A 25,357-nucleotide genomic window follows, 5' to 3' on the forward strand; every position below is an offset into this window, starting at 1 on the left:
CCTGATTATTTTCATGAACGTTTTCTTGTAATGAGTCTTCTCCGTGTGAAGTTTGTGAAACACGTATGGGGCGAGCGGAAATTTCAAGGTGTTCTTGAGACGAGTCGCGGCTTCGCGAAGTTAGATTGTTCATCAACGTTTTTTTCAAGGTTCTTTTAGGCATTTTTAAATGAACACGTGAGATAAAAAGACACATAATAACTTATAGTCGTCACCAAACGCATACATAAAAGCTTATAGTCGTCACCAGGGAGGTACACTTAGAAAAAAACTTCAGATTCGTTTCCGGAAAACTTCATCTGTAGAATTGGGGGCATCAACCAGTGTTACCAACTCTCAAAAATATTTATCCCTAAACTTAAGTCAAAACCCCCTAAAATTGGCTCAATTATTTGAAAATTCCCCTAAACATGTATTTAATAAAAATAATATATAAATTTAATAAAAATATAATTATTATGTAATAATATTTCTTAATTTATTAATATATTTATTTATAATAATATATCCATGTTTTGATTTATGATGAAAGTGTGCAATGGAACGTTCTAAGTATAGGTATTCTGTGGTTCTACAATGGAAAATTTTCCTGTTGACAGTTGAGTTCAACTTTTTCCAAAATCCCAGTTATGTTTTATCGTTGATTTAACTCTTGAAAATGTTCTCCAAAAGAAAAGTTTATTGCGTTTTCGGATGCGCGGAGTTTGGTAAGTTACAGAAACATATTTTATTTATCATTCATAATGCAACTTTCGATGTGGCATAAACCAACATCGATTCATTTTTATGTAATTATCTTACGAGGAAGAAGTCCTTTGTAGTTTCTTGTTTTAAGTGTGCCAATATACAACTTTTGGCAGTTATTCATTATCAATTTGCTGTCAACTAAGTGTTGAGAGTTTAATATATTCCGTCAAGTATTGAAATCATTACGTAATTTATATAGTATTGAAGTTATAACTGAATTATAAGTTACTAAGTTAGTTTTAAATTCTTACTTGTGTTGTACTTTTTCAGGAGCTTATCTGGATCGCTATCCTCATCCTAGTAAAAAGTGGAGTTGTTTGCATCTTGGCTTTCCATTTTGGGTAACAAAATACCAGAACATGAATATGAGAAGATTTATTAAAATAAGGGAGTGTGTGATTACCACTTAATACCAGAAGACAAAGTTCCTAACAATCATTGCTTAAAAAATTTGGCAGTAGCTTCACTTCATTTAAATGGTAGGTCTATATTTCTTTTATGTATAACAAATTGTAAACAGACTGTCTATATTCTGCATGGGTAGTAAGAAGCTATATAAATAGAAAGTAAAACTATTTGATTGGTACCACATCTGCTTTATTGTTAGGCCCAAATATAAAAAAAAATTGTAAAACATTAATTAACATTTTCAAAGCTAACCTGAAATCAGACAATGATGCCCAATCTTCAACATCCAAAGCGTTAATTACAGGTTAATATTGATTCATTTTGTAGCAAAAACTTACAAAAAATCTAAATATAAGTTTTAACATCTTTGCTTTTACTTATATAAATATTTAATAAAGCCACATTTATTTTGCAGATCAGAAAAAGGGGCCAGCTTTTATGATTGGAAAATACAGAACCATGCAGGAAGAAAAGAGAAATTTAAGAAGAAAAATGACAAAAGGAAAACAAAAATCACAAATGGAAAACCTAAAATGTTTAATTGTAATATCCACACAAATGAGTTCAGGATAGTATTTATTGATGTATCAAATAACATTTTTATTTATGGTGCTGGTGCAGACAAATAAATCGTATTTTATCTGGTAAAATTATCTGGTTTCTGTATATTTATACAGAAAATGATGACCATCTTAAGCAACATGCACAAGAATATTTTATTAAGCATAGAAGATATTTATAAAAATATTATAAAAATGTGAAAATTAAATATTTCGCATATTGAAATAGTTTGTTAGTATTGCATATATACTAAGTTGTTAATATTGTTACAGACAGACTTAATTGCTGATAATTAATAATTTGTGACACTTATTAAATACTTTTTCTATTTTTATGTTTTTGGAATGATCACTCTTGCTTTGAGTTATGAATTACTGTCGATTGATTTTTGCAACGTCTTCTTTTATAATGGAAGTGTGATAAATTTGTTCATATAAAGATGTATAATTGTAAAAATGTTGATTATGGAAGAATATATTGTATTTCTGGAATTCCTTCTGAGCGTTTTCATAATATATAATAAATATTTATTTAATCTATTTTTTTTATTCATATCACCTTCAATTCTGGCGCTTCAATATATGTACAAATGCATCATACGTATAATATCTCTTATTTCATGATTAATTTTATTATAATGTGTGGAGACATAATTGAGTTATATGGACGTTTGTATTTATTTATTATTATAAAATACTGTTTATATAGTAAATAGTATATAAATATAAGCGTCTTTATAACTCTTAATTTTGTCTCCACACAGTATAAAAAAAAAAATGTGAGCCGTCACGGGACGCCTGGCAGATGTGAAACATCGACATTATTTTGTAAAAGTAGGTAATATGCAGAAAAAAACATATTAATTTTTTAATGTTCATATTTATAACAAATAAGAAAAAACTTTCGTGCGCTGCACGCCATCAGCTGATTTTGAAATACAATTCTGTCAGTCTTAATAAATTTATTCTCTGAGAAGAATGACATTAAAATTAATTAATAATTTAAAAACATTGTATGCAATGATTTTTATGTGAATTTTAATCTACCAAGATAGTAGATTTTACATTTGCTGGCGCTCAAAACACACCAAATATACGCGTGCTTAATGCACAGATAAATGCATACTTTAATTATAAAAAAATAATTAACTTACTGATGACTAGATGGTGTGTCATAGTGTGATTTTGCTTTCTTTGCAGAAGGCTGATCACTTTCACTCTCTAAATTATCACGGTCAGACATTTTATTATCAGAAAAATAAGCGGGCAATACTTAAAACATACAAAATACGTCAAGTGGTGTAAAACGAGTTAAAACGACTCCAGTCGCTCTCGCGCGGCGTAGTAATACACACGAATGTCACTGAACACGTTAAACGTCATTATTTTGAATTTTAAGCCTCAAAATGCCTTCTTGTGCAATGCATAAATGCAAAAATTATGCTCGAAAAAGAAACAAGATTCATGGAATCACCTATCACACGTAAATGAAGAGAAATTATTAAATTTTGTTTATTTTTCGTGTTCGATCCGCCATGATTACATGAGTAACCAGAAAGAGACAAAGTATGTTTTTGTCAATGAAAGTGATAAAGACGCAAAATGCATGACCATGCATTTTGCGTCTTTATCACTTTCATTGACAAAAACTTTCATTGATTGAATTGAACTGTCATAGATCAATGAAAAAATTTTCATTGATCTATGACCATAGATCAACAGAACAGAAGTGACATTTTATTGAAGCTCACGATGTTCATACGTGTATGTTATAGTTTAAGATCCCACTGCTTAATTTTTATATTAGTGTGTTTTAGTCAAAATATAACTTTTTATAGTTTATTTTAATAAAATAAAATCGATATATGGGAAATTCTGTATCCTAATCTCTAAATTTTCTTCGATATCTGTGGTAAATAATAAAAAATATTACCATAAAATTTATATAGGATAGTATACGGTATTTTAAAATTTCTTTAATTGAATAAATTAACCTAAACATAATTTAATAAACAATCTTTGTATAGCCAGAAATTAATCCTCAAAAAGACCACGGTAAGATTATATAAAATTCGCATGTCACGATGTTAGTTACTGTACTCCTGCGAAACGCTCTTACTGATTTTCATCAAAATTTATATGCATATTCAGTAAGTCTGAGAATTGGCTACTATATATCTATTTTTCATATCTCTTAAGTGATAAGGGTTGTTCAACCTTAACATTTTTTTTATTTATATGGCAACACAATGTTTGCTGGGTCAGCTAGTACATTTATAAAATGTACACAACTTTGCAATTAATGGTCGTGTGTAAAATAAAACTGAAAATAATAAACATAAATTAGTAAAGATACTTCGCCGCCTTGAAATTGAATGAAGCCACAAACGGCTTATTAGTAAGTTTTTTTTGAATTCTTGACAAATAAAAACATTTTTAGAGAAAATTTACAAATAAATAACTAATACTGCGTAATTTACATAATAGATAAATAATTATTTCAAATATTTTAGGGACATTTTAGCACGGAGACGTGGCAAAACTTTTTTACGCAACTATTTCAATTCTCAAAACTGGGTACATGTTCTTGTTAGGAGTGAGTAATCTTTACTAATATACGATAATAAATATAAACAATTTTTAAATCGTATATTTTAAACCAGTCGATACATCTGTATAGATACATTCTTTCATCAAATTATATATTTATATAATAATAATTTATTTAGTTAAACTGTACTATAACATTTCTACGTAAACGATGTACTAAAACTATTATCGACAGTTCTGGTCATTTTTTACCTTCTGTTCCATTATTTCATTGTCTTTGACAAGCATGAGTATCAATGAGAAATATACGTCCATACGTCCCGTTTTTAACGGGACAGTCCCTTTTTTCGATGCTTCGTGCCGTTGTCTCCGAAATGAACCGTTGCCATTGTCAATTAAGTAACAGTAAATATTATAATTGTGAAAAAAACATGGGGTGCTCCATTTATCAGTTTTCATAAAGCGCCCCACATTTTTTGCACAATTATACTATTTACTTTTCCTTAAATGATTCCTAGATTGAAAATTATTTTCTACTTTTTAGTTAATTTTATCATAAAAGCGTGTTTTTTATTATTTCTAACTATATTTTTTCAAGTAAAAAGTATTTGACATAAAAAAATCGATGTCCCGTTTTGACTGAAGTAATCATTGGTCACTATATTCCATGGTCAATATTTACGTTTGCGTACACTTGAAACGCAAGGTCAAACACTAGTTGTCTTTTTTTATCACATTGTTCTAATAGCTCTGTCCCTTATAGAACATTTGTCTATGTAGTTAAAGGTAATCGTCGCCACGCCAGAAATCTTTTTTACGTGCGGCTATAGATGTTTCACATCAAAAATCATCTTTATGAAATATGAGATATTATAGGTACTATGCATTTTATATGAATCATATAGATACGTACTATTTATACGTATGTACCTTTAGCAACAATTCACACTTTTCACTTGGCGGCGGTTGTGCGCAAGCGTGTCAATTTTATCACGTAAGATGCCTCTCTTTTCTTACCTAGGTTACTATACTCTTTGATAGTGTTGCATGACAACTACATGACAGTTACTTCATAATAGAAAAAAATAGTACTTATTACTCGCCAATAGATGGCAGGAAGAGCCAAATAATGTTGTAATGTAATTGAATGACTACCTTTTTTAAGCTAAGTCAATAAAAAAAAAATGTTTCATTTTTGTTTCCCAAGAACAGTTTTTCTCACAAAAATAAGAAACACGAAAAAAAGAGAAAAAAAAGAAAAAAACAATCTGACCGAGATTTGAACCCAGGTTTCCTGCGTTTTAAGGCATCCGATTTCTCCACCGGGCTATTCTAACTTCGTAAATAATGGCGAAATTTAGCTTCGTACTCTAATGATATTGTAGGAGGATTTTATTCCATGAAAACACGGTTGAAACGACATTTCCTGAAAATAAAACCTAGCTAGATTGATTTATCGCCCCCGAAACCCCCTAGATAAAAAATTTCAAGAAAATCGTTGGAGCCGTTTCCGAGTTCGTTGATATATATATATATACAAGAATTGCTCGTTTAAAGGTATTAGAATGTCCAGTAAATAAACTCCTATTTTTCACACAAAAGTTATAGTTTTCCCAAAGTAATGACCCAACTTGCTACTAATAAAACTAACTCGTTAAAAGTGGGTTCGACAATCAAATTCATTGACCATAAAAGTAAAAGTTTTGTTCATTCATTTTATATTGCCACAGATGCTGTCTCTCTCAAACTTTAGAACAGTACCCTTAGTATGAGTGTTTACGAGAATGACTGTTTTTTTATTTGTTTACATATTTCCCATATATTTCCAATGAGTTCTAATACAGTCCGCTAAGAGCGCTGATTGGAAATGTATGGGCAAATACGCAAACAAATACAAAACAATTACTAGTCATTTTTGTAAAAACGTAAAATCTCATACTAAGGGTCCTGTCTGGTTATAGTATCAAATTGACCCAGTTTTAGAAGACATAATGAAGCTTAATATACCTATTTATAATATGTATAGGAAATATTATCTTATTACTAATAATGGTCTAATAACTGTAGACTAAGCCGGCTTCATTACTGTCATTATACAGTAAGCTGCGGTAAAGCTGCTCTAATCTATTAATTAGTGTGATTGAACATAATATCGGGTTTGCAATGTCATATTATAGTATGTGACCTTAGGAAAATTGAGGTCAGTGGAGAAAAAATATTTTATGTTCTATAGTAGCTATTTAAAAAATATTTTATGTTCTATAGTTTCAATTTACCCAATAATTTTAATGAACATAATTATGTACATTATTTTTTGTCGTGTTTACTGTGAATAAGTATTTTAAATACATTAACGAAATTAAAACTGAAAGTACTTCTGATTTAGTTACATATGATGTACAACAATGCCATATTCATTTTTATTCAAATATATATAAATAAGAAAATATAAATGTTAACACTTGCATGATCTATAATCTATCTAATAACTTTAAAAGAGCAATTCTTGTATATATATTTATATCAAAGATCTCTGAAACGGCACTACCGATTTTCTTAAAATTTTGTATTTGGGGGGATTCGGGGGCGATAAATCGATGTAGCTAAGTTTTGTTTTCAGAAAATGTCGTATTTTTCTTTTTAACACGCTTTTATGAGCTTCAGACGTATGTATGTTGGTATGTTGGTATGTTAGTATGTAACGGAATCTTTGAACATGATTTTAACCCCCTTCAAAACGTCGGATTAACTCGAAATTTGGCATACTTATTAAGGACCGATGACAATTCAATATTTTAAACATTAATAGTTTTGTACCATTGTCCTTATCAACATCCTCTGGATTAACGATTTTCGAGGCGAGATTTTTCAAACACCTTCAGCAAAGTTCATCGCAACTTTAGATTGCAAATAATAATTATTGCTATTTAGTTTCAATAGGCGTAACTTTTATATCGTGATTTTTAGTTTAGAAAATAATAATGTTATTTCCCTGTAACTCAAATGTTCTGAAACATATCTATAATGCGCTCTTGTAGAATGATTTTTAGGATTCCGTACTCAAAGGTTAAAACGAAACCCTCTGCGGTCTGTTCGTCTGTCGTTGGGCTTTATCTCTTAAATCGTACTAGATAGACACTTGATTTTTTTACAAACGATGAATAATGGTGGTCGCTATAACGAGAAATACTAAAAATTAATAAATAATTATAGTTCAAAAAACTAAAAAACACGCTTTTATGATAAAATCAACTAAAAAGTAGAAAATTATTTTCTACTTTTTAGTTGATTTTATCTTTTTATCTTTTATGATAAAATCAACTAAAAAGTAGAAAATTATTTTCTACTTTTTAGTTGATTTTATCATAAAAGCGTGTTTTTTAGTTTTTTGAACTATAATTATTTTATTATAACACCTAGCAAAGCTCGGTCATCCGCGTACTTGTCTTTAACTTTGCTAAACAAGTACACCAAATATTTAGATTTTTTGCGAATACAAATGCAAATATTAATAACATCACTAGTAACTAAGTAGGCTATTTAATTAATATAATGTTATTGGAAATATTCCACATGAATAAATATTGATATAAAAATGTAAGTTGACCGATAAAAGCATTGGAGTAGATATGTGTTTATTTTTAATAAAAAATCTCAATTTTCTATTTTAATCGTAACTAATTAGTTCTACATCAGCGTTTCGTTCGCGAGTATTATTTAAGGGTGCATCGTGTACATAACTTTAACATTTACAGAAGCCTAACCAACCGTCAAATCCATGGTTAAAAAATAATTAGTTGCACCATTTTAGTTGAGGTTGAAATTACGTCATAACTAATACTTAACTTTAACCGCTCGAATTCGATCGGTTAAAGTTACTGTAATTGTCAACTCTTCTATCTGTCTATGTCGACTGAAAATTGCGGTGACACCGACACAAATGCCGTTAATGACAAATCAATTGTGCAAAACATATTTTTTACATTCCATCGCTACCGTCAAAGTTACTGATATATTTAATTTTAACGCAAACTTTAACCGGCCTTTCGATGCAACCCACCCTAAATGAATTATAACTTAATTATAAAGGTTGTAAAATCCTTCGTGATAGTCCAACTATCATATTGTTTGTTCACACATTATAACCGCAACTATGTTAGATATCGTTATATAATGTATAATTATATACATTATAGCTTTAATTTAACAATAATAACCTCCCTGTATATCAAACATGTACTGTATAACATCTTTCCCGTATATAAATATCTTAAGTAACTATAGGACATATTTTGCCGTAGAAGGTTAAATCCTTGTCCCATATGACAGCATATAATATCAGCTTTAGATAAACATTAAAAATTGCAACTTCAATATCAAATTTTATCTTCCATACAATATGGTAAATACGATGACAAGTATTGGAACGGTTCTGCAAACTCTTTCTGCAAACGGAAGGTAATCGAATATAAACAACAAGCGGGATGCGTGCCTGAATTATTGCATTTGACAGTTCCTTTGTTTCTGCGGGCCGTACCTATCTTATACGGAACAATAATATACCTAACTTAGCTATATTGCTGATAGAGTTGCCAACCGTACATGTATATGTATTGTAGTACTATATTTCAAACCGTGCTACTATGTATCTATTATAGAAAAAAACTACTTTATTGAAATGGTTTTGCAAACTATTTCAGCAAAAAGAAGGTAATCGAATATAAACAACGAGCGGGATGCGTGCTTGAATTATTGCATTTGACAGTTCCTTTGTTTGCGAACCGTACGTATCTTATACGGATAAAAGCTTTGTGCGGACCCACACATGCGTCGAATAATAATATGTAACTTGTCTGTATTACAGATAGGGTTTTCACCCGTACTTATAGTATAATTATGTGTAGATACCTACTTTGTTTTAGAAGCGTGTTAAAACAAGTGTGTCGCTTGTTACACTTGTATTGTATTATAGAAATATAATTCTACTTTTTAGTATAGTATAAAATGTACTATATTTTTATCAGTAAATCAGATGTCGTGAATCTTCCTTGCAATCACCTGAGCACTGGTTTTCAATATTTAAAAATAGATCAATTGTATATTAAAAAAAGGTTCATGATAAAATTTTAAGTAGTCTTAGTCAAAAGATGAATGGTCATCAGAAAAAAAAAATATCTTAAAGTGCTATAGGTTTTGTATAATTTAGTAAGAAATACTATTTTCCATCAGGAACATGTGGCAACCCTAACGAAACGCAAGGTGAAAGGGCCTAGAGTAACAAGGGTCCTGTTTTGTGGGTCCACGGAGGGAACAGGTATCTATATACATGACATGACTTAATGACCGTATATCTATACACCATCAAGAAATACTAGATATATACTCGTACTAGTAAGACAAGTAAGTAAAAAATTAAGTTTTAATAAAATCATTATAACATGACAATGTTTAAAGGTAACGGACGTTCGAGCTAAGATCGTGACTAGCTCCTTTTCTTCCAAGAATTTTCGCTTAGTTGACATATAAATTGATTTATTACCTTCGAAAATCCTTATACAAGAATTTTTAGCAAAATCCTATGAAACTAAAACAAATAACTAGCGGAGCCTTTAATAATTCATGAGCATACCAGCATCTATTATAAAAACAAAAAAACCAGACTGCTAAAAAATAAAGCGTATGTCACTCCCACAATTTAGACTTTTAAATTAAGATTTTTGAAGGTGGTAGAACACACCGCCACACCTATTTCTGCCTAATAACAGCAGTGTAGGCACTGCTGTGTTCCGTTTTGAAGGGTATTGTAGGGGAGACATACTTTTCCGAGGCCTTCAGCTTAGTCCTCAGGGGTAGCGGCACATCTGTGGCCGACCGCAGGTAGGAAATTCTAATCCTATCTGGGGATGATTACAGATGTCCATGAGCGGCAGGAGCCACTTACCATCAGGTGGGCTGCATGCTCGTCTGCTACTCCTGCGAGTATATTATAAAAAAAGACAAATCCAACGACACCGCATATGTTACAATCTGTCAAACCGTTTTGGCTGAAGGACATGATGAAGAAAGAAATATACATACACATGCTCCAAAAACATTACTCTCCACAGTCGAGTAGACTCGATGCCGGAGACAATTTGAGTTAAAATGTTACTCTACCTTATAGTCTAGGACTTTTTATTTCGAAAGAAGAAGTCCTCATATATTTATACCTAGACTACCAAATATTACAAAAAATCATCAAAATCAGTTCAATCATAAGAAAATCTTATATATAAAATTCGTGTCACCTCGTTACGGTACTCCTCCGAAACGGCTTTACCGATTTTCACCAAATTTTATATGCATACTCAGTAGGCCTGAGAATCGGCTACTGTCTATTATTCATGCCCCTAAGTGATAAGGGTTGTTCACGCTTAATTTTTTTTTATTTATATGGCAACACAAAGTTTGCCGGGTCAGCTAGTTTATTTATAAAAAAAATTGCTCGTTAAATATACGTATCAAATAACATAGAACTGTATTTAACAGCCATTACTTCCATCCCGAAGAATCGAATAGTGATTTTGTATCATCGTTCCCGGTCGGACGAGGGCCGTTCATAGAAAATTGTTTTATATTATGGCCTCCTCTACAATTTGTCCACATTTTGTCCATTTCCAGCGACTTGGGACCAATTTCGTTATATTGTGCAGAAGGAACGAAGCAGCTTTTTATTTTGTTCTTAGGAACTGTATGACATTGCAATGAAGTCTATCAGATTTCTAGAATTATTTCCTACTACCGTTGAAATTCCTATTTTGTCTTTTGTACTTTCACGTTATTTCAAAATTTCAAGTTAGTTTATTATGTTACCTTTCCATTTTTAAGAAATATTTATTTAAAAAACAATATTTTGAATATCTATTAATAAATACTATTCGTGAAAATAAATAAATATGTTGAAAAAGAAACTATTAAATTTTATCAGTAAAATGTAGACTGACTTATTGTTCTCATAAAGGGAACCAACCATACCACGTAACACTAAAGGCATTCCAGCTTAGCCCTCATAGGTAGTACGCATTATTTAACTATCTTAGATAGAACTACAATCCTATTTTGACCTGGTTATAAGTACCCTTCGCAGTTTAGACTGCCATTAAATGTACTACATGTTCCTTTACTACTTGTTACTTCACGACTAAATTCTTAGACTCAAAAGAATGTCCTAATGAACTCATACCAACATTCCGCATTACAAAAACGTCAAAAAAGTCAGCACGCAATCACAGTAATTTACTTCTCCCACAAAGCGGTGTTAACAATGCGAGAACTTTAAAAAACTGTTACGAACTTTAAAAAACTGTTACGAATTTTAAAAAACTGTTACGTAGCTTTTTTGTGCGAGAACAGCTTGACCGCAATTCCAGGCAAACAATTTCGTTGTCCTGGTTCCTGTTGAGTAATATTCAGTATTAAGGCGTCTGTCTGCCTTACTGTTCGGAGAAAATGCTGAACGCCTGTCAGAATAACATGTTGCTGTAATCTGTGTGCAGCGAAACATGACAGTCTTGACTAATGAGACTCGTGTGTAAACAGATTAGGCATTATAAGAATAATGTTATATTTAAATGTCTTTTCAAATTTTTCTTATCAAATTTAATATAGAAGATAGTTTAACAATGTAATTTTTAACAATCCCTTATTAAAAGTCATTACTTTAATTTCTTACTGGCATACAGTTTAACATAAAATAATAAGCCAATCTGAAGTCCTCCTGAAGTTAAGTAGGTATAATATATAATATACATAATACGAGTATGAACTTTGCTTTCCACACTCATTGAATTCCAATGCAACTACAAGAAAAATAATTAAATAAATAGATAAAAATATCCCCTTAACCCGAATAGGAATCGAATCCATAACTCACGTGTCAGTTAAGATCTTTGCTATTCCACACAAATCTTCAAATAATACTGAAGACCGTGTCATTTAAACTTTAAACTAAATTAAACTTAACAGATGAGAAAATATTTTATAAAAAGCACATATGAAACCATTAACGAAGCACCAAGAAAGTAGAGCAACACGAATTTATTTTTACGATCGACCCAATATGTATGAAAGGCGCCTTCCAGTTGCAAATGATTTCCATTCCACTCTCATGATATCATTTATGAGCACGAGATAACGAACTTAAATAATAGTCGGGGAGCGAGCGCTGCATTGCAATGCACTGAAATACGGGTCACATAAACTTTCTACTTATAATCGTGAAATTAAGCTGTTCGTATCTGGAATTAACGAGTTTTCGACTGAAATTTGATTATTTCGTACTTGTATCGATTGATACGTTATGCTAGAAATACGTTATGCTATATCAGATATAACAGAAATCACTTTTATTGAGACAACTTTTTTAATTTAGAGCCATCATTGTTGTCTGCTATACCAGGTTTTCCGTTTCCAGCCTTAAATATATCAAACTTAACCAAACCAAACCTATGAGGAATGTAAACAAGGAATAGATAACGTTGTTAAAATTATAATGGTTTCTCTTTACATTAAGTTGTATGAACAAAACACGACTTTTATATCTAGTGCACTTAGGTTCTCAACAACAACATAGAAAATTTTTGGTTTACTTACGATAATAAATTTATCACTCTGAGTATTTATATTGGAAAATAAATACTAAATAGATCTCAATATAAACAATGCTCCAATATGTAATTAACCGATTCAACGTAGGAAATGGCTAGTCTAAACATCCCGTAAGATAATATAAGGAGGAACTTCAGAGTTTGCGAAATTTAACCAGCATTCGCTTATAACAAATGGGGCTGTATTTTACTCTGAAGACATTGCACGAGATTTGGGAATTGTATTCAAGTTCAACAAACCGAAGTGTATTTTACTAAAGGCCCTTATCTCCGAGCTAAGAGTAGAATTAGATGCCAGGGATTTGTTCCTTATGAGATAAGAGTTTAATCTCTTATTTAGTACCGTAAGGAGTCATTTTCTTTTTTTTTCTTAAAATTATTTCTTAGAATAATGAATTATATTATAGATCATTAATCTAGTACTTCTAGACGCATTAGTTTCACCAAGGTATTGTTTATCAGTCAATCAGGATTTGGGTTTTATTATGTGAATAGAAATATTTCTCCTTTGACATATATTAATAGTAGTTTTAGGAGACTTCCTGAGCGGGATAATATAAGGCGAGATAATGGTAAGAGGGAGGGTATAGAATAAAAGAGTATAAAATTTAAAAAAAAGGACTAATTACGAAAATTTCATACACACTAAAACTATTTCAAAAATATAGGGCCAGCCTTTCGGCTACCCAACGATACCTTAGCAAAAAATTTTCTACATTTGTTAACATCCAGCTCAAATATTCCTTGTATTACCATACGCTCTATTTTCATAACTTTGTTATACCGGATAAGGGCATCAAAAAGTGTGAAAGTGATCAACAAAGGCACAATGGAATTTGAGTTTAGTTCGCATACCTATATAACGCTTTAAAAAATACTTTTTGCCTTTGAAACCAAAACTGGAACTTTGTAGCTATAAATTCAACAATTATTTCAACCTTTTTGGAGTAGAAATACAAATGAAAAGTAAATTTTTAGGATGTAAAATAATACACCATTTTTTGCTGAAAAACTCACTGCTTTTGGGTTGTTATAGAATAAAATTGTATAAATATTTTTACAGGCCCTTCCTGAGCAGATGACTCGATGGAGCGGAGTCATACGGTCTGGTCCTGCGTTCGATCCTCGGCTAGTCAGATATCTAAATTATGAATTTAGATTTCTGTTATGCTCTGTCTATTTGTGTATTCGTCTCAGTATGTATTGTGTTTATGGCACCCACTACATGGCATACACGGAATCATATTATGGATTTGTAAGTATAGAAAGTATTTTAAAATACTTTTTAAATTGTCCTTAGTTCTCGATAATGTGGTCGTCGATAGTCTGTCGTAACTAAATATAATTATAATTCCAATCCTATTAGGTATCATGTCAACAATAACCACTTAACCCCTCTTACTTGGCACTTAATTTATTATAAGGAAAGAAGTATTAACAAACATACAAAGGAAGCCACAGCACTAAAAGTATATATTATTTCTCTAGGAAACCATACGTAAGAGTTCTATTAATTCACTTAAGTAGGTACTGCATAATGCAAGCAATCTATTTTGTAGTACAAAGGTATACAATTTAATGTCTTAGGAAGACTAATTTATCTCCTAAATGCAGACGTTGGAACTAAATATTAAATCTCACAGTAACAGTCTGAATACAAATTAACATTTAATCTGTGTTTCATAATATAATAATAAAGATATGAAATTAGTCCTTGACAGCCCAGGATTCTAATCCGAGGCGCGCATTTGCTTTTCAATGTCATTTTTACATTATATCAAAGTCAAAGTCAAAAATATTTTATTCAAAGTAGATTCTTTACAGAACTCTTTTTGAACGGCATTATATTTAGGTACCTCCATTTCGCAAGGTGTTTCGTTATGGAGAAAAAGCGTTACATTTCGTTATCAGAAGGCAATATCGATTTTGTGTAAAATTTTATTTTCTTACTTATAGTAAGTATATTTACTATTTATTTAGTTATTTGATAATGGTCACTAGGATATTGTTCAGTTTTACATATATTTGTTACATTATTGAATAATATCTAATAATAATAATTAACTACATTCGCAACTATACGCCACATCTACGGTTTATATTTTGATAGTAAATGTAATTTTTCATCTCCAAACGTAATACTAGAATTTTCCCTTTAAAGCTGCCAGGAGTGTGCACATTTTTCATAAATTATTTTCCTCAACAAAAATAATGTAGCTTACAAAGACAAATTCACCTGCATAGCGCAGATGCAGTTAATGCAGACCTAAATAATATAGAGATACGAAATCTTTATCTACGTGTTACTGGCTGGACGCCAAATTCCAGCCAAAATCTGGAATTCTGGATACGCCTTACAATGTAAATACTATGTTCTGTGAGTTTTTTGGATAAGTAGTAATTTTATTTGTAAATTAATGTAAACTTTTATGCTTAATATTAATTTCTCATCAGTTCCGGGACCATAATACGGCCATGGTATCCCCTGCCTGTCGTAAGAGGCGACTGAAAGGGGGCCTCCGTGGTAGCGGGGATAAGAGTAGGAGCTCGAATTGCTCGGCTAGCGACCCCCGGAAGGACGGTGGCATGTGTGGCATCTGGACGGAGCCCGACGGGGCTTATAGGACTCCGTTTGCGTTCCTTTCCCGGAGCCCTCTACGCAGCGCCGAGGACGGCAACCTGGGGATAAGATTCCCTCGGCTCAGGGTACCTTTTGAAGATTTTCTCCTCATAAGCAAATATCCCCATAATGGGTCTGAAATATTAGATTTTTGTAAATCGTATTTATAATAATAACAAGTAAAATATGTCATATTTTTAAAATAATAAAACATTGAATTGAACTAGAAATAAGTTAAGAAGAACAAAGTCAAATAAAATTCTGCTTTACTACCTGAAGTCGGCTGTAATTTGAAATTCCCTAAAACATAGTAGTTGTATAATTCTAATTATTTATCCTTTCAGAGCGCGCATTCTTGCACTGAAATAACAATCTGACGTCAGTTCGCGTCGTTTATTCAACAAATCCGTCTTATCAGACCTTCTCCGTCTGTATTTCTCAGCTCTACAGAATGTCTTACTCACATTCTATAAACGTAAATGAATTTGGTGCTCGCAAGGAAAACGTCGTCAACCTATTAGCTCAGTGCTAGGCACGGTTCTCCTTTCGAAGAGGTCCATAGTCCACCGTCCTGCCCAAGTGCGAATTGACAGACTTTACAATTCTTTTAGATTTTTATAAGACCTTTGAGGCGTATAGGCTCGTAGTGTTTTTTCACCATAAAGGCAAGTGATTCATATTTTTAATAAGATCTCTCTGAAAAATCAGAGGTGTGTGTCTGGCGTTCGTCCGAATTTCAATCACTAGATTATGGTGCAAAGAAAAATCCATAACAAAGGTCATGACTTCAGTTTAAAAAGTTGTCTACAGTGGGTTTCTATGATCCACTCCAAGTAAAGCAATCCACCATTTGGATTTCAAAATAGATATCCACAAGCAACACTATCCACTTATCACTATGTAGACTGCACGCGTGTTTCCCACTTCTGTCCCATAAAAAAGATATCAAAAAGACTAATAGCGAAATGCTTTTGGACTTTCCCTATTTTCCTCATTCAAGATTTGGAGAGCACTTTACCACATTATCCTAGCTTAGTGATCAATTTCATAGGCGGAAAACGGCTGTAACGAAAATAAACTTTAATACTGCTATCTAATGACACGATCGTCGTTAAATTTAACCGCCGGTCAACCGGTTGTAATTAAACTGCGGTATAGTTTCGAATAACAGGCGCCAATCACTTAATTGCACAATTATTTTCACGCTTATCCTACATTGTTGGGGTTTTCTAGACGCTGTTATATTTATTATTAATTTTTTGCCATTTAAAGTTGTGCACAGTAATGTGCACAGTGCACAATTGTGCACAGTAATGGGATGGGAGATAACCAAAAAATTAAACGCTTCGTCATCATCCCAATAATGCCCCACTCCTGGGCACGAGTCTCCTCTAACAGTAAGGATCTAGGTGATAGTCCACCACGCTGGCCAAGTACGAATTCCTGCATGCTTAAGTTCCAAAAATTGCCCTATAATTCTCTAAAATTACTGATTACAGATGAAACAAAATTTTTATTAAATAAGGAAAACAATTTATAAAGGTGGTAGAACCCTTTGTGTTTCGACTCCGGCGGCACCACCGCCACGCCTATTTCTGCCTAATAACAGCAGTGTTAGGCGCTGCTGTGTTCCGTTTTGAAGGGTGTGGTAAGGGAGACAGACTTTTCCGAGGTATTCCAGCTTAGTCCTCAGGGGTAGCGGCGCATCTGTGGCCAATCTCAGATAGGAATATCTAATCCTATCATGGGTTGATTACAGATGTCCATGGGCGGGAGGAGTCACCTACCATCAGGTGGACTGCATGCTCGTCTGCTGCTATAAAACAATGAAAATATAAACCATTCTATTAACATTGTCGCTCATCATAGTGATAAATATAACAATTTCATTTAAACTTTAGGTTCTAAATGTGGTGCATAACTAAAACAATTCTAACAAATTTATATTAATCTACTAACAAAGTTTGCAACTGCATTCGCTCCACCGAGATATTTCTGCCAGAATGTATTCGAAAACTCTGCAAATGCTTAAGATTCAGATCTAAGACACTCTAACACAGATGTGTCTACATCAGAATGCACTCAGGCTCACTCGCAAATAGTTTTAAACTTCGACCTTTCATCATAGCTTTAACTTATGTATTTATGTATAACAGCACTGTTAGGGATCATTTACATTTGCAAACATAGGGTGTATGAGACTCGTATTGGCAGGCAATAAGCCGTGACAGCTTAATGGTTAAGAAACTCGATCTCTTGATCGAAGATCGAAGATCGTGAAGAAACCTGCATACCTGATTTCAAAGGTGTGTGAAGTTGATGATGATTGACAGACACAAATAACTCCTAAAGCATATGAATTCACGTATTTATGTTCCCGTAACACACCCGCTCACATAGACAGCGTCACTCAAAATATTTCATGGAAAAAATATCACTTAGTTTGCCACGGACCGTGTCTCACACGTTCTCTGTCTGTAGAAATAAACAAGACCTTTAACGCGACTGTGTCTTCTACATACAGATATGTAGAGTTCACTTCTTATACGAGGCATTCCAACTTAGTTCTGGGAAATGAGGTAGAGACGCTTGTGTGAGAAAATTGTGGTAGGACAACAATCCTATCTAGGGTAAGATACAGATGTCCTAATCGGCCATTTACAATCAAGTGGACTGTTGTATAAAATAAAAAAAAACTTAAGACGCTTTAATTTGTATCTTCTCGAAAACCAATTTATTTTTAATCTCTAGATTAATTGGACGTTTGATCTTAATAATAACAAGAAATATTTTGCTGTTTTATGCCAAAGAATTTCGTTTTAACGAAGTCAGCTTTGTTCTAAAAAGTAAATTATTTTTTAATTGCCTATTATGGCTACATTATTTTGTATCTCTTTGAACTTGATGGTCGTAATGGATTTAAAACCGTTATATATTTAAAACTGTAATAAATTAAAAACCCGTGGCTTAGACAATCCAATGAAAAAGAAACAATTAATAAAAATTAAAAAAAAATAAGCAAACATCAGTAACTTATCTGCTTTATCACTTTCACCCATTCAACTTTATTTGATCTCCTATTATTAGTATTCTTACCTGAGATAAGCCACGGGATGCCTCCCTTACCACACCCTTATAAGTGGACACACAGCAGCACTTAACACTGTTAATAGGCAGAAATAGGCAGCCGTGGTACCTCTAAAGTCTAACCACAAAGAGTGCTAGCGCCAAAAATATATAAGCTACATACAATAAACTACATAAGCTACACAACTGCTATATACCGGCAACTTCAAGGATGGAATCCTCATATTCGCCTCTAATGCCTACTTCAAAACTATGCTGCTCTCTCGCTCAACTATTTCATATACACGAAATGAGTGCCGAGTTGATAATCTCGTCACGTTTGACTTCATTCGGGATAGTTGGTTAAGCTTAGCTTAGTATAAAATATTCATACATTGGTTTATATGCTAAATAAATAAAAGATTTGCTTTATAAAATTTCGATACAATAACTATAAATATTTTGTAAGCTTTTTTTATCTTTTGTTTAATATTTTAAAGGTATATAGTTTGCATAAATATATTTTTAAAATATTTGATTAACTGATCTATAACAGAAAGCTAAATATAATTATCAATATACCTAATATGAATAAAATCTCATTTTGAATATTACTTATTTTACAATTATACAACATTATAAATGTAGCTAATTCACTATTTGTCATGTATTTCTGCCTCTACTTTAGTTTATTTTATTATAAAATAAAATATAACAACTTTTAAGGATTACATGGGTAAACAAGAACTAAGAAATATCGTTCCGGTTATGCAGGATTCCGTTAATCCGCTTGAGGCAGTCTTAGAAATATCATTGCAGTTGCCTCTGAAGGCTTATGATTATGACACCTCGAGGCAACCTTTTCAAATGCGCTTATTCACGTTTCAATCCGCCGCGGGAAAATCTACTTTAGATCTGAGGAATACTTTTTACTGATATTTTCCTATCGCTGGTGACTTTCATTTAAATTGATTGAAACTATTTTAATATTGTTGTTTTTATCCACTTTCTGTGAGATGTCAGCGAAAATCTCCTTTACATCTGAGAAATATTTTTACTGTTTTTTTCGCTACTGACTTTCATTTAAACGGTTTGAAATCATTTCAAAATCGTTGTTTCTCATCGCTATAATGTTATACATGTAATGTATCTAATTATTATTTCCATTTTGTATGACGAGATGTCATTTGGCTTAAAAAGAAAATAAGTAATAATTGTACAATATAAATAAATATATTGTATATTTTATTTATTTATTTTACTCGTATTTTCAAAGTGTCACGTATTATGCAGAACGAGCGTGTTTTAAAACTATTGCAAACTTTTATCTTTATGTTATGACTAAATGCCTTCAAATAATGTGTCGTAGGCACGCCAGCGCCACCCCTAACTGTTACCGATAAAAAAACTCAATTTAAAAAATGCAAATTAGCTTTTTTATTTTAAGGAAAAATATACTAATCATAAAATACTGCCTATGTTAACCAAACTTGGCTTAAGGTTTTAATAATAGGAGTTTTTAACTAAATGAGGCTTAAAAAAGATTATAGATAAGCAAACGAGACCAATAACTTTCGAGCTCAAAGTCACATTCATTCGTTCGATACTTTGTCCTACTTCTCATAATTCACGATAATTATAGACGCAACATCTCCAAGTAACACAACTATTTATTACGCCGGAGTTAAACAATAAGTCATGGCAGCAATAACATTGTGACCTTTGTCTGACCGGTCAGCTCTGACATCCAGCAATTTGTTCTCTCCGCTTACTTCGCTTTGAAATAGCAAAAGTGCAATGTTACGATGAATGTGCTTTAGTGGGGGAGGCGGATTTTTCACTGCTATTGTGCTATGTACATACGAATTCAATTTGGTCGGTTACGCTAAAACAGGATAGTTAGATGGAACGATATAACGTAGTGTTCTCTAATACGGATCAGTTGAAACAATATTCTGTAATATTTAAAAACGCTTGATATGCTTCTAGAATCTAACGACATTTCACAATATAATTTTTGTTTTACTGCATATACTCGTAAATATAATTGACGTGTGTATGTTTTCGATTTCGTCAACAGCCTTGTCTATGAAAGTGACAGCTCATTAACCGTATGAGCTCACTTTCGGAAAAAAAAAACATTTAAGTACCCCTTTCATTTCTACGCAAATCAAATTTAAATCCCGGTTTCAACTGAGCTGTCTTTCTCAATAATACAGGGTGAATCTCCATAAAGTGCACATATTGAAACAGGTAAAATTAAACCGCATTTTGTCGACAAAAAAAATTAAAATATATTTTTTTTGGGTTTTACGACCTTTTGAATTTTTTTTTTGGGAATTGTACACCTGAAGTAAATAAATCGCTATAACTTTTAAACTAAGAGGGTTATCAGGTTCAAACAAAAATAACAATGATTGCCAATGATAGGCCGAACTGATCCATGAAAAAAGAAAACAAAAAAAAATCATCTTCCCAGGTAAAAAGTGTCAGATTAGTGCAAAAAAGCACTTTTTTTAGGTAAAATTTTCAGAAATCATCAATTTCCTCAAAATAATCTAGGCATTTTATTTTTTTATTATTATTTAATGCAATTTTACGTCGTAATAGCTTTCAAACACTAAAAAAACCACGCCTCTAACTCAAGTATAAAGTTTGCTAGGAACGTTTCAAAAAAGATACTCATGACGCGACGCACGTGCGCCCTAATAAAACTGGTATAGTCCGACCCATAATTAGATGTCCAAAATATAAACAAACTATCAAAAATATGTTTCAATGGTAAATTCATGGTAGTTTCTTATTTTTGACGATATTTAAGTGATAAAACAGTAATAAAATAAATCTTTAATAATTAAAAAAAAAACACTAGTTTGTATTAAAAATGTTATTTATTACCAACACCCTTAAGAACTGCCTTTGTTTAAGCGCTCGTAGGAAACTTTATACTTAAGTTAGAGGCATGTTTTTTTTAGTGTTTGAAAGCTAATACGACGTAGAATTACATTAAATAATAAAAATAAAATAAAAAGCCTAGATTATTTTGAGGAAATTCAAGATTACTGAAATTTAACCTAAAAAAATTGCTTTCTTCACACTAATCTGACTATTTTTTTCTGGGAAGATAAACTTTTTTGTTTTTTTTTTTCATGGATCAGTACGGCCTATAATTGGCATTCATTGTAATTTTTGTTTGAACATGATAACTCTTTTAGTTCAAAAGTTATAGCGATTTATTTACTTTAGGTGCACAATTCCAAAAAAAAAAACTTCAAAAGGTCGTAAAACCCAAAAAAAAAAAAATTTTATTATTTTTTTTGTCGACAAAATGCGGTTTAATTTTACCTGTTTCAATATGTGCACTTTATGGAGATTCACCCTGTATATGGACTCCGAGTGTACATAGACTAAATATACATAAGTACACGCTTTAAACGAATGCTATTCTTAACTACCTCTCAAAATAAATTTACACTGTATCCGTGAATGAAACATTATTATTTTAATACACAATACCTACGCTTCAAATGTTTAATCAAAAAGTCCAAAGTTGAAACTGCGAAGAGATCGCGGTGCATTTTATTGCGCGCCCCTAACTAGGTTGCGCGGTAACACCAGATGGAGTTCATTCAACCGTGCTACGCCTTGAGCTAACTTTAGCTATTCTATTACATTTTAGTATTCTTATTCAGGAGCTGAACCATTCATACATAGTACATTTCTTGTCGAGTCAACGTTCTTTTTGTTGAGTAATACTGAGGGTAGTAATCTCTTTCGATTATATTTTGGCTTCGTATGCTATCCGTTCACTCAACTGATTTTCAGAAATCTACATAGTATGTTGGATATTGCTCATGTAGACTATTATAATGGGTTTATTAATTTAGATCGAATACTTAGCTTCATATTTATTCTTATATATATAATTCTCATGTCACAATGTTAGTTACCGTACTCCTCCGAAACGGCTTTATCCATTTTCACCAAATTTTATATGCATATTCAGTAGGTCTGAGAACCGGGTGCTATGTATTTTTCATACCCCTAAGTGATAAGGGTTGTTCACCCTTAACATTTTTTTATGTATATGGCAACACAACGTTTGCCGGGACAGCTAGTTACTAATAAATACCAGTAATTAACAATTTACGTAATATTATTTGTGTGATGTAAATAATCAGGCGATTGCTTAGCGAAATGTACAATAAAATGTACTGTGGCATTTTATTGCGCATTTCTAAATAGGTCGTGTTGTACCCGGATGAAACCCATCCAACCATGTGTTCTAACTTCCTTTGTGTAATAGCTGAAGTATCATTCTCTTTTCAAGTCATTATTAAATTCAAAATAACTTCTCAACAGCATTTAAATACAGAAGGATTTTTATGGTTTATTAGTTTTGTACTAAAATTAAGCTATAAAAAATTAAAAATAATACCGTCATTTTAAACGAATATATTATAGGAATTTTATAATATTATAAAACTATATTGTCAAACTTATTAAATAAATATACAAAACTTTTCAGTGCCTTTTTCTCTTTTGTATTTGTTTTATATTGTTTCATTTTTTGTATTTTAGACGAGAGATTATTACTGATAAACACATCCTCATTGTTTTAATAACTATTGGAGAAACTGGGATTAAGAACTTGGAGAACACTTACAATAAGTAATCCATCAATATAGAAAAGAAATCACACACGCAATCTATCAATTATGAATTACGAAGCACCGATCTAAATCTAATATGTTTTACATAGGATTCATTATTGTGATAAAATCATGGGTACGTACTTCGATTCAATGGGTAATTTGTATGTCCTGTACCCTTAGTATGAGTCTTTACGCTTTTACAAAAATGACTGTCTTTATATTTGTTTACGTATTTCCCATACATTTCTAATCAGTTTTGATACAGGGCTAGGGGCGCTAGTGAAAATACGTAAACAAATACAAAAGCAGTCATATTTGTAAAAACGTAAAAACTCATACTAAGGGTACTGAACTGGCAGTTCTGTTAACAGGTGAAAGAAGAAGATTAGTAGTTTTGCATTACAATAATGTTACATTATTTTATATAGCAATTTTGCCTCATTGAAATAAAGTTCCCAAGTTATCAAAATTGCTGAATACCTTATATTTCTTTGAATCATATGTTTTTTTTTTTACATTCATATTGTACATTTTAATTGTGTACCGATATTATTTTAAACCCCACATGGGAAAGGTGTGTTACAAACTATAAAATTATTTTATAGCGCGCTATTTTGTCCGTTATGTTATAATAACATTACATGCTCTTAACGAGTATGCTATAAACTGTACTTTGACAGAGGATATTACCTCAAAGCTGGATATACTTTAACAAAGGTAACAAGATTTTGCATCTAAGGATTCCACAAATATGGTATATATAGAAGTTACTAACAAAAGCGTGACGACTGGTTATTAAAATTATTCCTAAATATTATACCATCGTTATGCGCGATATAATGCGCTATTTTTGCCGGGCTATAATGCGCTATTATTTTATCTTCCACGACTATGAACGTACCATACGCAAATAACGCATTATCTCGAGAAGTTCTAAGACAGATGTCAACTCCTATATATTTGTAAAGTTTGTAGGCCATAAAATAATCTTAAACAGCCGATTTGTATTCTACCAAGTAGTCTTTATTGCAAGATCTCTCTTATAGGAATAACCTAACCAAATTACTCAATATCGCGTATAATAATAATATATCGCCTGCTATTTTGTTAACGGAACATACTTTAGCTTTACTTTAATACAAAATGAGCTATCATTCGGAATATTTATATAAGGACCGTGACTGTTAAACGTTATGAGAATTATTGCTTAGATTTTTAAGGCTACTGTCATACAACAGGAAATGAAAAGATTCATAAAATTAGTACATGAAAAGGTACATCATATATGAAACGAAACAATTAAGTGAACCGAGGGACGTAAAGTGAAATGTAAATAAATATATATTTTAATACTATTCCTGAATATGGTATTTCATGTAAATTTCTTTCCTTTGCGAAATAAGAGTGATTGACGAACAATGCAAAAAAGGTTTTCTGATTTGTACTTTGTAGTATTATCCATAGTCATATTTATAAATTTCTAGCACCAAAACGGTACGAAAAAAATAGCTTATCGTTATCCATTATCTTTGAGACATGGGCATTACGCGTGATTAAATTTATTTCATGTATTTTCAGAAGCCGTAACGGAACCGCAATTTCGTTGTGAGTAATGTATGATAAATGTAAGCGTCTGTGCATTGAATAATAAACAGTATGAATGAAGAGCTATATAAAATGTTTTAAAATGTAATTTCCGACTGTTACAACATCTACGACATATTACGCAGTAACTGGGAAACTCAAAAGATATATTTAAAACGAAAACGTTTTAGATCATAGTCTACATAAATTTCACATTATAATGTATATAATAATTTTCGTAATTGTATATATTATACTGGAATCACTGAGGTGCATTCAACTATAACAATGTACCAAACCTTTGTTGCACATGTTAAAAAAATTAAATATTTTTATTTGATTAAATTTATAATTTCAAGCTCATTTCATAAGTACCTACATCTTTATTACATGATACAGTAAGAAAAAAATAATAAAATATTTTTGTAGGACCTTTTCACCAATATTTCACTTTTGATACCGAAAAAAATCAAAGTTTTAAAGTAAAAACGTAACGTGAATACTTCTGTATTTATACAAACG

General features: G+C 31.7%; 1 protein-coding gene and 1 long non-coding RNA gene across 4 annotated transcripts in view; one reads left to right on the top strand and one right to left on the bottom strand.

Moving 5' to 3' along the window:
* Window positions 1-25,357, bottom strand: part of LOC140748918 (protein unc-13 homolog B-like) — a 338,912-nt gene that overhangs the window by 153,862 nt on the left and 159,693 nt on the right. The gene's annotated exons all lie outside the window — the stretch shown is intronic.
* LOC140748922 (uncharacterized) lies at window positions 461-2,251 on the top strand. The gene is made up of 3 exons (XR_012103002.1): window positions 461-707; window positions 1,018-1,226; window positions 1,571-2,251. It is a non-coding gene; the product is annotated as an uncharacterized LOC140748922 (long non-coding RNA).

Source organism: Epargyreus clarus, unplaced genomic scaffold (genome assembly GCF_041222505.1).
Source record: "Epargyreus clarus isolate Ecla_fem2 unplaced genomic scaffold, WU_Ecla_fem_2.2 ptg000017l, whole genome shotgun sequence".
NCBI lineage: Eukaryota > Metazoa > Arthropoda > Insecta > Lepidoptera > Hesperiidae > Epargyreus > Epargyreus clarus.